We start from the raw sequence: 14,886 nt of genomic DNA, 5'->3' as shown, positions 1-14,886 counted from the left end.
ATATAGCCACCAATGGCTTTGTATAGTAAGTGAGTGATTGACCGTGTCCTATCAATTTAAGCCCCTTGATAAACTGTTTCCTCCCCTTATGATTTACTGTACTACACAGATTGGTGGGGATTTCTATTTCTTGCTGTTCTCAGAAAAGCTCCTCCTACACTCTCTCTCTCTTGCTCTCTTTCTTTCTCTCTCTCTCTCTCCCTCTCTCTCTCTCTCTCTCTCTCTCTCTCTCTCTCGCTCTCTCTCGCTCTCTTTCTTTCTCTCTCTCTCTCTCTCTCTCTCTCTCTCTCTCTCGCTCTCGTTCTTTCTCTCTCTCTCTCTCTCTCTCTCTCTCTCTCTCTCTCTCTCGCTCTCTGTTTCTCTCTCTCTCTGTTTCTCTCTCTCTCTCTCTCTCTCTCTCTCTCTCGCTGTCTCTCTCTCTCTCTCGCTGTCTCTCTCTCTCTCTCTGTTTCTCTCTCTCTCTCTCTGTTTCTCTCTCTCTCTCTCTCTCTCTCTCTCTCTCTCTCTCTCCCTCTCTCTCGCTCTCTCAGATCCTTTATGTTCCATCTCTCCTCTTTCTCCTTCCTCTTCCATCTCCTGCTCTGTGTGTAACAATGGCTTTGATGGCCATCTATTTCCTCCTAACACTTCCCCATTGGTCGTCATTGACGCACGCACGCTGAGAGTAAAGCTACTTGACATTTTTCATGAACCCTGGCCACTTGCACAGATCCAGGTGGCTCAGCGTTTGTAAAATGAATGTTGCAAATAGCCACCTAGAGAGGTAATTATATTGTCTTCGCCAAAATAAACTGTTATTTTCCTTTCCTAGATTCTTATACAATACCTTTCAGGAAACAGGGAAGTTATGAGCCACTAACAGATGTAACTAACAGAGTATTTTTCCCACTTAGGCGAAGACGGTGGTGATTTGGATTGATGGTCTTGCGTGTGTAATTTTGTTGTTGATGGTGCAAATTCTCCTTGAATTAATGTAAGGTAGCCCACAGACTTAATCTGGCAGCAAACGGCAAGTCCTCGAAAGGTTATTTCATCACTTAGATGTCCGCATTATCTGAATGAGAAATCCTCCAGTCCAAGATTGATTAGTGCAGTAGTTTTCCATTCTCTTCCTGCCAAGGACAAGCCCCCACTATGAATTAGCACCGGTTGTGTCTCAAATGGCCTTCTATTCCCTTTATATTCCCTGTAAAGCTCTGCTCAAAAGTAGTGCATTATATAGGGAATAGGTTGCCATTTTTGATGCATCCATAGTGTATTCTCTAACACAGCCATGGGCTCCTATACAGAGGACATTTCCACATCCCAGATTTCTCACGGTCTCATATACACTGTCGGTATAATACATTGTGCTTTCTCTCATTCTCTGTTCTACTCCTAGATGTCTTCATTTGTGCAATCCTTCAGAGCTTCACCCTTGTGATTAGGCTCATTTGACCCATTTGGCCTCTGGTGTCAGCTGGCCTGACCCTGAGAAGCAAACCAGCAGTGGGATGCAGGGTGCTATGTTACTTGAATTAATGTGCCAAAACCAGCAGTAACCAAAGACAGGGAAACTTGCAGAAAAGAGGGAGACGTTTTATTTAATTGCGTTATCATAAAAAAACAACATATCACATTTCTAAAATGATTTCTTTGCGATATTTCGTTTGCTATATTAAACATATTTTATTTCATCTTCAGTAGTTTTCCCATTGGCACAAAAGTAACTTACTGCACCATATAATAACACTATTACTCCCTGCCACAGTTTCAGGAAAAACCTGAGGGATGGGGCTGAAGAAATGCGACCACTCAAATCCATTGACTGCGCTATGGATGCAAGGACTGACCATCCGTGATATCAACATTAAGTTTAAGGATCGGCGTTCCGTCAACGGGACAGTTGTAAATCATGCAGTGCGTTATGTCAAGATCACAGATTTTAGAGAAACAACAAATGTCGTTACATAGAAGTGTCTTATAACGGCTGAAATCTGAAATTATTGTTAATATAACTGCACTGTCCAAAAGCTATTACTGTGAAAAAATGCCATGCTACTGTTTCAGGAGAGCTCCTAACAACAAAACACTTCTTTCAACGTGATGGGTTTGAGAAATTCACCTCTGAAGGTGAATTGTGTACTTACATCCTGAAATCTTGCTCTGATTTATCATCCAAAGAGTCCCAGAGATAACATGAAGTGTCGTTTCGTTAGATAAAATAGCTCCAACACAGAAGCAGCATTCCAACACAGAAACAGCGCTCCAACACAGAAACAGCGCTCCAACACAGAAGCAGCATTCCAACACAGAAACAGCGCTCCAACACAGAAACAGCGCTCCAACACAGAAACAGCGCTCCAACACAGAAGCAGCATTCCAACACAGAAACAGAGCTCCAACACAGAAACAGAGCTCCAACACAGAAGCAGCGTTCCAACACAGAAGCAGCGTTCCAACACAGAAACAGAGCTCCAACACAGCAACAGCGCTCCAACACAGCAACAGCGCTCCAACACAGAAGCAGCATTCAAACACAGCAACAGCGTTCCAACACAGAAACAGCGCTCCAACACAGCAACAGCGCTCCAACACAGAAACAGCGTTCCAACCCAGAAACAGAGCTCCAACACATAAACAGCGCTCCAACACATAAAAGGCGCTCCAACACATAAACAGCGCTCCAACACAGCAACAGAGATCCAACACAGAAACAGCGCTCCAACACAGAAACAGCACTCCAACACATAAATAGCGCTCCAACACAGAAACAGCGCTCCAACACAGCAATAGAGATCCAACACAGAAACAGTGCTCCAACACAGAAACAGTGCTCCAACACAGAAACAGCGCTCCAACACAGAAACAGCGCTCCAACACAGAAACAGCGCTCCAACACAGCAATAGCGCTCCAACACAGAAACAGCGCTCCAACACAGAAACAGCGCTCCAACACAGAAACAGCGCTCCAACACAGAAACAGCGCTCCAACACAGCAATAGCGCTCCAACACAGAAACAGCGCTCCAACACAGAAACAGCGCTCCAACACAGAAAAAGCGCTCCAACACAGAAACAGCGCTCCAACGCAGAAACAGAGCTCCAACGCAGAAACAGCGCTCCAACGCAGAAACAGCGCTCCAACGCAGAAACAGAGCTCCAACGCAGAAACAGCGCTCCAGCACGGCAATAGAACCCTATTTTACCTGACACTGGGAAATTACTCATATGTTTTTTTTCTCTTCATATTCCATTAATGACCCGAATGGCCAGATGATTATTTTTACCCTTGTGTTGCTGTAATTTATACATTGCAAGTTTGAGAGCTGTCACATGCTCACACACAGCAGCAGGTAGCCTAGCGGTTAGAGCTTTGGCTCAGTACCCGAAAGGTTTCTAGATCAAATCCCTGACCTAACAAGGTGAAAAATTGTTCAACGTGCCTTGGAGTAAGTCCAATAGCCCTAATTGCTCTAGGGTAGCTGTTTATAATGGTTGGCTGTGACCAGGGGTGGTTCTAGCTTGTATGGCTCCGTGGGGGAACCCCCCCCCCCCATTTCTATTCAGACATTTGGAACAACACCAATAAATAATCATAATATTTTCAATTTTAAAAATACAAATATATATGTAAAAATAAGACTCATAAATATAAAAAATAAGTAACAAAGACAAATAGAAACAAATTGTAGTATATAAATAGAATTGCACAAATAAAACATCACACAAATATACAAATAGAATAACACACTTATACTGAAGAGAACCTGATTATTACACTATTGCACTTCAAACAAGAAACACACAAACTAAATTGCACATCTAATTGCATTACTAATTGCTTCCAGTGTGGAGACCTGAGGTCAACCTACCCCTGTCCCCCTCCCCATCTTGTACTTCTGAGTGGGAGACCTTTCCAGGCAGTAGCCTGCCTAGCTCACCAACTAGAATCAGGGTGCCCACTCCGACAAGGTTAATTTACCCACATTCCCACACGGTGACATGATATAATTGACGTGACGTGCAAATGAGTGATAGAAAACCCATCGCACAAATGTCACAATTTGTAATATATATATATTTGTCACGTGTGCTCCCTCTCCCTTTACTCCCTGACCTTGCTCCCCGACTCTCGGCGCACATCGTTACAGAATGACAACTCACCAAAGGGAAGCATCAGTGTTTTTTGTTTTGGAGGTGATGTCGGGTCCGGGTGTCTGGGCCTGAGCTACCTGGGAGGCCTCAGCCGGTTTGTCAGATTTCCATGCCTCGGTGGGTTCGACGGGTTCTCGTGCCTTGACCGAGGCAACTGGGGAGGTCTCATCCAGCTCATCAGGATCTCACACCTCTGCTGGTTCGTCAGGTTTCTGCGCTTCAGTGGAGGCGACCGGTCCGCTCCTGATCCCCGGGATCGTCCCTGTGGTTGGCGCACTGCGGCTGGAGCCTAATGCGCCGGGTAGGGGGTACTGTCACATATGCTCTCTTTCCGGCTCTCTAAGTCGCTATGCTCCTGCACCTCAGCTGGATCTTCAGGTTTTCCGCGCCTCAGCAGAGGTGACCGGTTCGTTCCTGCTCATGTCGCGGGGCGGCTGCCCATGTCGCGAGGCGGCTGCCCATGTCGCGAGGCGGCTGCCCATGTCGCGAGGCGGCTGCTCATGACGCGAGGCGGCTGCCCATGTCACGAGGCGGCTGCCCATGTCGCGAGGCGGCTGCTCATGTCGCGAGGCGGCTGCCCATGTCGCGGGGCGGCTGCCCATGTCGCGGGGCGGCTGCCCATGTCGCGGGGCGGCTGCCCATGTCGCGGGGCGGCTGCCCATGTCGCGAGGCGGCTGCTCATGTCGCGAGGCGGCTGCCCATGTCGCGGGGCGGCTGCTCATGTTGTGGGGCGGCTGCTCATGTCGCGGGGCGGCTGCTCATGTCGCGGGGCGGCTGCCCATGTCGCGGGGCGGCTGCCCATGTCGCGAGGCGGCTGCTCATGTCGCGGGGCGGCTGCCCATGTCGCGAGGCGGCTGCCCATGTCGCGGGGCGGCTGCCCATGTCGACCTATGACTAAGTCCGCCACTGGCTGTGACCCAACTCTCTGAGGCTATTTCAGAGGGAATGGAATATACAAAAAAAACACATTTCCAATTCACATGTGCAAATATGTTGTTGAATATAGCTGGGCGCATTAAAACGGCCCAACAACGTGTTGGAGCAAACCAAATAGATACAGAAAATATGCTTCTTCTCCTCTCCTCTGGCTGAAAAGACAATGAAAAGTAATGGCAATTTTGCAGCGACATGAATAAGAGAGTCGTTGCCATGCAATACCAGCCTCCTAGCTCCCCTGCTTCAGACGTACGCCTGTGTGCGTTTTTCAGTGTTTATGTGTGTGTACGTGTGTGTGTGTAAAAATTGCCCAGACATCACCCAGTTAGCTGTGCATATTGAACCACTCAGAGGCTGAGCTTTGACAAGCTAGCAGCAGTAATCCAGGCATTACGCCCCTTCAGGAGATTCACTGGAGCTTTTCAATGTTCCGCTGGGTAGCTACTGTTGCTGGGGACAGGAGTGCTGTGCATTCCTAATGTGTTCCTTTTGCCTTTCAAGAATACTGCAGCTACCCCCCTCTTGGTCTCTATAGACATGTGTAGATACAGGCGCAAATGCGGGCACGCAGACACACGTGCACGGACGCACACTCCTCACAATCCACTTCCTACTTCTCGTTTTTCTTTGTCTTGGTTTGCGCTGCAGTGGGGGGCTTTTCCTCTGAATTTTCTCTCTGTGGCTTACAATCTGTGAAATCTCTTCAGTGGCTTTACCCCTGACAATTCAATACTGGCCGCTGTGACACTCCCAATAACCCCAAGCCAAGCTTTGAATTGCTGAGACTGGGACCACTTAAAACTGCTGGTTGGTCATTCACTCTGCTATCGATTGTTTGCAGTGGGATCCAAGAATCTGGGAGATGACTGTGTTTGCTGGGATTAACCTGTTGCTTACCAGCACTTCTTATTGCAACCCTCTCTCTCTCTGTAGCTCTCTCTCTGTCTGTCTGTCTGTCTGTCTGTCTGTCTGTCTGTCTGTCTGTCTGTCTGTCTGTCTGTCTGTCTGTCTGTCTGTCTGTCTGTCTGTCTGTCTGTCTGTCTGTCTGTCTGTCTCTCTCTCTCTCTCTCTCTCTCTCGCTCTCTCTCGCTCTCTCTCGCTCTCTCTTGCTCTCTCTCGCTCTCTCTCGCTCTCTCTCTCGACCTCATGCAGGTCTATAAGGTCTACTTCTCCTACCATCAATAGCGCTTTGAAGACAGAGTAGAAGTGTTGTGCCTGGTGAATTGACAACATTCACATTCCACTTAAGGAATTGTGATGAACTTGGAGTAGTCCTAGGCGTGGAGATTGAATGGAGAAACGTTTACGTGTGGCATGGGGAGAATGTATAACAACCCAGTGAGCAGCAGCTCCATCACCACAGTAATGACCACTGCAAACACTAATGTCATAGAACCACACCTCAAGACCGCAAGACAAACTCATTCAGGCGCGACCTCTAAGTTTCTAAGACGGACAGCTGTGACATGACAAACAAATAGCCCCAGTATGGACCACCACGCACTGAAAATACCTTAATGATTAGAGCACCTTAATCAATAGAAAGGACTAACATGTATTTTCTCAGTTGCTGTTATCCCTCTTCACAGAATAATTGTAAAAGCACACTGTAGATCTTCTGTGTGCCGTGGTGGAGTGTCGCAGAGGATGGGATAGCTAGTACATTTATCAATGGAGTAACCTTTTCCCAGACAGCTCTGAAAAAAATAAAATACAAAATAATTAGACCACAACGCTGTTTTCCACAGTCCTGTGAATCAATTACCAAGTATGTGCAAAAAAAAAGAAAGGCTGGACTATGGTTTGTTTTCAGCAGTGTGAGAGGATATTAAACGGAAAGCAATGTCTTTCGGCCTGCACTTTGCCCCTATCGTGTATTAATGTGTGAGTGGAGGGGGGAGGAGGAGTGGTGAGAACAAAATGTTTTCTTTCGGGCAGGGCTTTTTTAATGAATCCTCACTGCTCGAAACCTGACAGTGGTTCTAAATCTGTCGGGATTGAAATGTCAACTTTCCTATGTGATCTCTGATCACATCTTTTTCTTCTTCTCCCTCTTCGTTTCGGAGATGCGTCCAAGGCCAATACTGCCAGCTTATATGGACATATTTCACATGACTCCATGATTGGATGAAATAAGTGCCTCCATGCTGCAGACTGCTTATTGCTCTGCCAATAATCTGAGCCCAGCTTTCTGTCGGCTCTGACATGCAAATCGGGATGAAGTATTTCCCCCGAGAATCCATGGCTCCTGTTGAAACGTCAGCATCACCTTTTTCCGTCGTGGCGGCTCAATCCAGTCGTGGTGTGGTGCCGCCGGAAGGGACGGGGAGATTAGTTTTCTCACAGTAGATCACACCGGTTGGCAGGACCCATCTAATTCATTGCAGATTGAAGTGGCTCCCCTCCACGCTTTTATTCTGACCTGCTCAAGTATCAAGCTGATTGCTAAGCTGGAGAAAAAGCACAATCATATTAAATGCATATGTGCTCTTGCATAACTCACATTATTCACGCCCAAATGTACATACTATGATTTGCCATTCTAAATACATCTCTATAAGTGGATTAGTTATTCATAATAATAATAATAGACCCATTTCAAGTAATACTTTGCCTTTGAAAAGTTGCATAATATTCTATTAAGTATCACGTTGTGCACACGTCATATTTTTTTATTTGCACACTGAGGTTTGTTAAACGGAACTCGAACATGTTAATAGCCACTTAGTCTCAACTCAGACACAAAAGGGCGGAAACACAAAAGGGGCGGAAACACAAAAGGTTATGTCATTGCCAGTGTCATGTGTTCATCCAAATCGACTGTCGTGATCAATAGACACATTTGACACGTATGCACAATCCCAATCATAAGGACTAATCTGTACCAGCGCACATTGACTCATTAAGTCTACCCCCTGTACATACTGTCACGGCTTCCGCCGAGGTCGGTCCTTCTCCTTGTTCGGGCGGCGTTCGGCGGACGACGTCACCGGTCTTCTAGACATCGCCGATCCACCTTTCATTTTCCATTTGTTTTGTCTTTGTTTTCTACACACCTGGTTTCATTCCCCAATTACATGTTCATGTATTTAACCCTCTGTTTCCCATGTTTTTGGGCGTGATTGTTTCTATGTTCATTCAATACGTTATGGCTGGTTTTTCGACGGGTGCTGTTTACACCCGTGCGTAATTGACTCCCGTTTATTGTTGGTCAAGTGTATGTTTACCTTGTGCCTTTATCTTGAGTAAAGTACGTTGCTCACTCATTCTGCTCTCCGGCTCCTGACTTCATGCACCAGCTACACCCACCTTCTGACACATACTCTTGTTATTGTTATTTTATTGTGTTACGTTTTGTCTTCATTTAGTTTATTTAATTGTAGTTTTTGTTTTGCAAATATTTTCTTACTTATTTACTTGTTAAACAATTCTGCATGGTTCGTTAAGGACTTGCAAGTAAGCATTTCACGATAAGGTTGATTCCGGCGCATTTGACAAATAACATTTGATTTGATTGGAAGCAAATCCTCTCTCCTTGGTTGTTAGGATGAGGGACATGAAAGGGAAGTCAGCACTGGACTGCCTAAAACATGGTTGAAGCATAGTTTGCTTCCACAACAGAGAGGGTGTAGGGTAATTTAGCAGGCTAGTTATGGAGTGGCAGTGAAGCACTGGAGAGAAGATCTGTGAGGTGTAATGACATTACTTTGTAATGGGTTGTGCTGGGTTGGAGATGTTAGCATGTTTTCTCTCCAAATTGCCTCTGGGCTTTCTTGAATAAGATACCAATATCTCCTCTGACCTAGGATCTGGCACACGCTACCAATCTTGACACCGGCACACAAAATAAAAAATGTAGATCCTCTTGGTGTATTGTCATTCGCAACTGTAGAACGAAAGAAAACGATCTCCACAGTCCATATAATTGAGATAAGATGCTGTCTAGATACAGAAGGCATAGTCTTAACTCATGCTCTGCGGTTTCGGATAGTATTTTAGGGAGTATCTATACAGTCAGCACATTTCTCAAGGGAAACGTGACCCACTTCATGTTTGGTTTATAGTCCTCCATTTTCAGGAGTCAGTGTGTGCAGAGGAACAAACTATTCAGGTGAACTGGACAATGCACAGGGGAAATCAACCAACGATCAGAGGAGAACTCAAAGTAGCCGTGATCTGAAGTTGGCATCTGTCACAGTGGACTCTGGTCGACATCATAATAATCCCACAGGGGTTGTCATCTGAAGAGACAGACATTTCTCATCTGTCCTGGATCATTTCCCAGGGCAAAGTGCAGCCAGTTGAACAGTAGGATAAACATCACATTATGGTAGTCTTTAGTTGGGCCCACTGTGACAGTTGACAGAGAGAGGTGGGGGGGATGTCCTGTCCAATCCATCAAATCTGCAGCTCCAGAGCGGCTTGGTGAAACAGGGGGTTACGCAAGCAAACACACACACACACACACACACACACACACACACACACACACACACACACACACACACTAGAATAGTTTGCTGTCCTTTTTAAAAGTGGCTGAAGTGCTCTGTCCCCCAGTGGCAGCTAACTATTGGCTTACTATTGACGAGCTTGATTCAGAACGGAAAAACATTGTTTGTATGACCGCCCATGGCTTCCTTTTGAACATGCTTGCAGATTGAAAATGCCTCCTGACTATTCTAGTGACAGAGTGCATGTTTGATAGGTTAACTCACATGAACAGACTTATAAAAAGGAGCGTGGTTGCTTTCATGGGTCTATACACGCAGATGTTGATGTGCCAGGGTTGTTGGTCGACAGGTGAGGTCTCCTCTACTGCTCATGATAATGGTAATATTCACAGCTCTTTTGTCCTCTGGGACCAACTCTGCTCTGTCATGGCTGTAACTGGTTGCATCAGGAACACTTGACACAGCGATGATATGGCATTGCCCCAGACAACATAAAGAATATGAAGTGCTTAACCTATCAGCTTGGTGTTTAGCCTGGTACCTTAGCGACATCCTGTCACGATGGCGTGATCATCTGTGTCTGGCCGCCAGGGACTCGAGCAGCAACCATGGTCTTAGTGGGAATCCGGAGACATAGATCTATCCTGGAAATGGAGTAGAGGACGCGGGAGGTTGAGGGGGGAGAGTTAGAGGAATAAAGGGTGGCGGAGCAGAGAATGTATGATTCAGTTTCTGTCTCGCCGCAGCAGAACTCTACTTCTGGTAAATGTCATTTTCTCGGTTTTCTCTCATTGTTTTTTCAGAGGAAAACCCATATATTTTAGACCAAGGAGGTCCTGTACAGTAAAGCGTTCAGAGCACTAGTACCTATCACATGAAAACAGATGCGGCTTCCACAGTAAAAGGGGTAAGGTGCTGCAGCCAGACAGACCTAGCGGATGCAATACAATACGTCACAGCTACATATATATATTAAGGTATACCAGTTATGATCGATGTGCTTGTAACCTGGTTTTCCAATGCAGATTACATCTGTTATACTGCTTTGTGGAAGCATGAATGCTTTCATGCTAGCATGCCTTTCACAATTACAGGTGACCTTTACATGGGAGATCGCTACAGCACTTTGTGTGTACCGTGTGGGTTTATCCACACACGACTGCACTCGGGTATTCCAGTGTTGCCTCTCTGTTGCATATTGGTGACTGTTGCTCTGCTCGGCTTGGAGAGAGGGCATGTCCCATGTCCCTTCGTGGTCACGGAGTCACCCACCCCTCCCGGATAGGGATGTCTCTTGTTGGTCACTCCCCCCTCCCTCCTATGTGTTGTCTGGTCATCAGTAATGTGACCGATGCTGAATCACTCTGCTACCACTCAGCCGTATTGGTGGAATTACCTCTGCCATGGGTTGGAGACAGTGATAACTTTACCCTTGTGGCGAAGTGTCCTAATGTGATCTATGATGCATTAATCCCTCATCAATCTACACACAATACCCCATAATTACAAAGCAAAAACAGGTTTTCGATTTTTTTGCTAATTTATTAAAAATAAAGTATTCAGACGGTTTACTCAGTACTTTGTTGAAGCACCTTTGGCAGCGATTACAGCCTCAAGTCTTCTTGGGTATGACGCTACAAGCTTGTCATACCTGTATTTGGGGAGTTTATCCCATGTTTCTCTGCAGATCTTCTCACGCTCTGTTAGGTTGGATGGGGAGCGTCGCTGCACAGCTATTTTCAGGTCTCTCCAGAGATGTTCGATTGGGTTTAAGTACAGGCTCTGGCTGGGCCACTTAATGACATTCAGAGACTTGTTCCGAAGCCAATCCTGCGTTATCTTGGCTGTGTGCTTAGGATCGTTGTCCTGTTGAAAGTTGAACCTTCACCCCAGTCTGAGGTCCGGAGCGCTCTCGAGCAGAAAAACATCCCCACAGCATGATGCTGCCACCCCCATGCTTCACTGTAGGGAAGGTGCCAGGTTTCCTTCAGACTTGACTCTTGGCATTCAGGCCAAAGAGTTCAATCTTAGTTTTATCAGACCAAAAAATCTGGTTTCTCATGGTCTGAGAGGATTTTAGGTGCCTTTTGGAAAACTCCAAGCGGGCTGTCATGTGACGTAGTGGCTTCTGTCTCGCCACTGTACCATTAAAAGTCTGATTGGTAGAGTGCTGCGGAGATGGATGTCCTTCTGGAAAGTTCTCCCATCTCCACAGAGGAACTCTAGAGCTCTGTCATAGTGACCATCGGGTTCTTGATCACCTCCCTGACCAAGGCCCTTCTCCCCTGATTGCTCAGTTTGGCTGGGCGGCCAGCTCTAGGAAGAGTCTGGATGGTTCCAAACTTCTTTCATTTAAGAATGATGGAGGCCACTGTGTTCTTGGGGACCTTCAATGCTGCAGACATTTTTTGTACCCTTCCCAGATTTTTGCCTTGATGCATCTAAGGACAATTCCTCAGACCTCATGGCTTGGTTTTTGCTCTGACATGAAATGTCAACTATGGAACCTTATGTAGACAGGTGTGTGCATTTCCAAATCATGTCCAATCAATTGAATTTACCACAGGTGGATGCCAATCAAGTTGTAAAAACATCTCAAGGATGATCAATTGAAACAAGATGCACCTGAACTCAATTTCGAGTCTCATACAAAGGGTCTGAATATTTATATATATATTTTTTATACATTTGCAAAAATTCCTGTTTCGCTTTGTCATTGTGGGCTGTTGTGTGTAGATTGCTGAGGATTCCAAAAAATGTAATCTATTTGACAAAAAAGCTGGAAAAAAAGGTGGAAAAAGTAAATGGTCTAAGGCCTAAGGCAGGTTTGGATGTGCTTTAAATACAGTACTCCAGTGAAGTGCTTATAGGTAAGCTATTTCAGGGCTTATTCGTTATGCTAATCTTCCTGTAGGGTTGGATGCCTGTGTCTGCTCACGCAGTGCACACGCTGTCTGACTAACGAATCTCTTTAAAATCCTTAAGAGTCTATTGACTCCCCCATGTGTCAATCTAGGTAACATCATAAAAAAATCCCCATCAAAATCCATCAGTTTAAGCTCGATATTTATTTTTTGTTGTTGCGTGGGCTGCGTCTCAATCCACCGCATCGCGATCTGTTCCCCATCTGCCCTAGCTTTTCTCCCTCTGTCTGGTATAGGTACCCCCGCTACACTCCCCCCTCTCTCCCAAGATTTTGTTCGCCTCTAGCACGCCGAAGACTTTGGTCTGATCTGAATTTTATGTAGGCTAATTAACTTGGGCATCTTATTATGTGAGCTTTACTCAGAAATGCTTTAATTAACTAGCATAGGTCTACTATTTTATTTATTTTCTCTGACTTTTATAGCCTACTGAACTCAGAGAGTATCTCTCTCAAGTGATTTTGTTGGGGCGAGTGACAACTTACAATAACTAGCCCCAAGTCATTTAGTTATTTTCATGTGCTTTATGCTATTTACTCCATGACTTCTTCACACTTTGTTGACTATGAACTTGGTCATTTACCCGACGTGGCACAGATGTTTGTTCCCACACTCCCGACTCTGACTCTATCGGTTACACAGACTCTTGGCCTCCCATCCTATTCTAACCACCTCAAATGTCACAAAAGATCTACACGGCAAACCTCTCCCTGTCCTCTGCCGTGCCCTGACTGTATTGCTGCTGATGATATCTGGAAATGTGCATATACACCCGTCTACTGTTGCTAGCCCCAATTCTGAATTGTGCTCTGATTTCTGCTTCACTGATTTCTTCTCTTGTAAAAGCCTGGGTTTTCTGCACGTTACCACTAGAATCTTATTATCTAAAATGGATCAATTGAAAGTGTGGGTTCACAGCTCCAATCCAGACGTGTTGGTCATTACTGAGACATGGTTAAGGAAGAATGTTCTGAACATGTAACGTGTATGCTGGGAGTGGGGAAGCAAGTTCAGGGAGTGACCTTTAATAATAAATAACACAATGATCAAAACAAGAAACACGAGTCGAGTACAAACATGAAACAACGGAACAGAAACAATAACTCCTAGGGAAAGGACCAAAGGGAGTGACATATATAGGGAAGGTAATCAGGCAGGTGATTGAGTCCAGGGGAGTCGGATGAGGCACTGAAGCGTGTAACAATGGTGACAGGTGTGCGTAATAATGAGCAGCCTGACGACCTCGAGCGCCGGAGAGGGAGTATACGTGACAGAACACTGATGTAAGCCTTTCTGGTTAGAACATTTTTCGTCAAGACAGATCTTCCAATGATGGTGGAGTGGCAATCTTTACCAAGGAACACCTTCAGTGCTTGGTTATCTCCACGAAGTCTAGGCCCAAACAATTTGATTTGCGGTTTTTCAGCATTAAGCTTTCAAATAGCTCTTTGTTGACTTTTGCTGGGTGTCATCTCCCCCCATCAGCACTGGCCTGTATCCTCCCTGCCATAAGTTCTCCCCTGCCCCTTACGCAAAGTCTGAATTTGTCCTGCTAGGTGACATAATCTGGGACATGCTTTAACCAACAGACCAAGTCTTAAAACAAAGGGACTCCTTAAATAAAAACTCTCTCAGATTATTACTAGTCCCACAAGGTATGACTCCAAACACCCAGAAAATGCTACTCTCCTTGATGTTATCTTCACAAATAATCCTGGTGTTTTCTGTAATGACCTTAGTGATCACTGTTTTACAGCCTGTGTTTGTAATGGCTGCTCCATTGAACGACCTGTCCTGATTTGTCATAGACGCTTGCTGAAAATCTTGACCTGGCCTCTGTAAATTGGTATAGAATCAGCTTGATCCCCTTCCACCTCAAGAACACCATTTGGCGAAAGGCTTTGCACACAAATACTGACTGGCTGTCTGGAAGGCCAAAGTTCGTTACTTTAAGGAGCAGTTCTCTCTTTGGGTCTAACCCCAGGAAGTTTTGGAAAATTGTGAAAGACCTGGAGAATAAACCCTCCTCCTCACAGCTGCCCATGATGTGATTGTTACTGACAAGGAGCGTATGGCTTTAATCACCACTTCATTAAGTCAGGATTCCTATTTGCCTCCTTGCGTGTCCAACACTTCCTCATTTCCCAGCCCTTCCAATGCGACTAGCCATGATGCTACTCCCTCTATTTCCCCTGCCCCGCTACCGCTACACAGCTTGTCCCTGCAGGCGGTCCCTGAGTCTGAGGTGCTAAAGGAACTCTTTATAATTGACCCAAAAAACCCATCTGGGTCCGGTCCTTTCTTCTATAAGGTTGCAGCCCCTATGATCTCTCTCCTTTTTAACCTGTCTCTCTTATCTGCGGAGGTTCCCAGTACTTGGAAGGCAGCCATCGTACATCCTTTATTTATAGGCCATTTTCTATCTTGCCCTGTTTA

General features: G+C 45.7%; 1 protein-coding gene across 2 annotated transcripts in view; it reads left to right on the top strand.

Moving 5' to 3' along the window:
• grid1b (glutamate receptor, ionotropic, delta 1b) overlaps positions 1–14,886 on the top strand; it is a 400,673-nt gene that overhangs the window by 34,285 nt on the left and 351,502 nt on the right. The window lies entirely within an intron of this gene.

This window comes from Oncorhynchus kisutch, linkage group LG20, assembly GCF_002021735.2.
Source record: "Oncorhynchus kisutch isolate 150728-3 linkage group LG20, Okis_V2, whole genome shotgun sequence".
NCBI lineage: Eukaryota > Metazoa > Chordata > Actinopteri > Salmoniformes > Salmonidae > Oncorhynchus > Oncorhynchus kisutch.
The sequence above is the reverse complement of the archived record's forward strand: the minus strand, read 5'-3'. Positions and strand labels throughout refer to the sequence as shown.